Genomic DNA, 2,104 nt, shown 5'->3' on the forward strand with positions numbered 1-2,104 from the left:
ATGTCTGCTATCTCTAGGAGGTATTCCTCCATTAGCAGGTTTTTTTTGGAAAACTTTATCTATTCTGGTGTGGATGGCAAGGAGGTTCCTATTTATTAGTTTCGATGGGGCTCTTTATGAGTGTTATTTCAATATATTATTATCTGAAAATAATTAAGTTATTAATGACTGAAAGAAACAAAGAAATAATGCCCTACGTGCAAAATTATAGATTATCTTCTTCAATCTCAAAAAATTCTATCGAATTTAGTATGATTGTATGTGTAATGGCATCTACTTTACTGGGAATAGTAATGAATCCAATTTTTGCAATTGCCTAGGATACATTATTTTAAAAATTTATTTATATAAATCTTCTACTTATTGAAAAAAGTAAGAATTGCCCTTATATTCTTAAAATTGCAAGGAATAGGCTTAAATTATCAGATGAACTTCTAATTACAAAATCAACTTGATCATTAAATTAGAAGTTCATTTTGTACCATAAATATACATTTTCATTATGAGAAAAATTTATTCAAATGTGCGTAAAGAAAATATTTATATTTCTGTTCTATTTGAAATAGAACAGAATTACAAAAACATGGACATAGGTAATCTAATCTCGACACTTAATCGAATCAAGATAACCTTTCTCTTTCATCTAAAAGTTATTATGAAAACAGCACAATAACTTTTTATTGTAGTACATCCAGCAAGAATTGAACCCGCAACTTCCCAATTATGAGTTGGGTGCTTTAACCATTCAGCCATGGATGCCATGGTAAAGCATAAATCAAAAAAGTTGATTTTATCATAATAAGTATGGTAATCAAATGAATTCTAATTTATGTTTCTAATTTTCAATAAGAAATAGATTTGGGATTGTTAGCAATTTCTATAGGATAAAATACTAATTAATGGAACAATACAAATAGATAAGATTTAATTAGGGGGTACAAATAGAGATTCTTAAATTAATAAAAATTGAATGAAAGAAGTATCATTCTAAATAGGGTCTAAAAATCCTATTTTATTTTTTATATGTTTGGTTTCATATAATAGATACCTATCTATTTTTTGCCCTTTAAAAATAAGTATCCACAAAAAATCTTCCTCTCTTCTTTAGGTATTATTATTAATGTCTAAATATTGCATTGTTTACTAATTAAACTCTCTCTCTGTAAACAGGGGAGACAAATCGTCTTTGCCTCTATCTATTCTATAAATAACAAGAACTTTTTTTGTACAAATTAATTGTACAAAGTTAGTTGAATAAGTTGCATTAACTGCGTCTTTCTTATTATAATTCAATTTGATTAGTAATAATCATATTCTATCATTTACAAAATTTCAAGCTATTATCTACAATACAAAAAAACTCTATGAAAAAACATGAGAACTCATGGTCTATGGACCCTATTGGAAAGAACCGAGAAATATTTTGGTTCTTTAGCGTGCAGTCAAAATTTAAAGATAACATGATGGAAATATTTGTTCCATGGAATAAATCCAATTTTGTGATATGGAACGAATCCAATTTGGTGAGATTGCTAATTCAAATATTTTTCTGGTCGAGAAAGTGTTGTTAAGCTTTTGGACTTTCCAATTCTTGGTACATTACTTATATGGGATATATGTATATTTATTTTAAAAGGGCAAGCAATAAAAGCTATAATGATAATAGCATTACCATTACTTTACTATTTTTTAAATACTCGAGCTTTATTAATTGAAAGAGACAAATCATCATATAATCTGATGAAGACATTTCCATCTGTACAACATCTTGGAGCTAGAAAGAAAAATTTGTTGCTTGTTCTGCATCTTTTTATGTCTTTGCCAAAAGGAAAAAGGAAATATCAACGTTGCTTGCTCAATCCAAAAGAACATGTTTGGATTTTATCAAGTTCTAACATAAATCGGAATTAGATAGATGATAGACTATCTGAGAAGCAAGAAAAAATAAGTTGGGAAAGTCCTTCGGAGAAGGAATCGAATGGTATCGAATGGGAGATTGATTCATCTTTTAATTCAATTCCAAATGAATATTGGGAACCTGAAAACCTTTATGAATGGAGGGAATTGATAATTCATTAAAACAAAACTATTGAGGGACTAGAAA

The 2,104-nt window shown here is 28.1% G+C and overlaps 1 non-coding gene across 1 annotated transcript; it reads right to left on the bottom strand.

Annotated features, from left to right (window-relative positions):
• Positions 1–686: 686 nt before the first annotated feature.
• Positions 687–759, bottom strand: TRNAM-CAU (transfer RNA methionine (anticodon CAU)). Its single transcript has one exon. It is a non-coding gene; the product is annotated as a tRNA-Met (tRNA).
• Between the last annotated feature and the right edge of the window lie 1,345 nt (positions 760–2,104).

This window comes from Cryptomeria japonica, chromosome 2 (genome assembly GCF_030272615.1).
Source record: "Cryptomeria japonica chromosome 2, Sugi_1.0, whole genome shotgun sequence".
Lineage (NCBI taxonomy): Eukaryota > Viridiplantae > Streptophyta > Pinopsida > Cupressales > Cupressaceae > Cryptomeria > Cryptomeria japonica.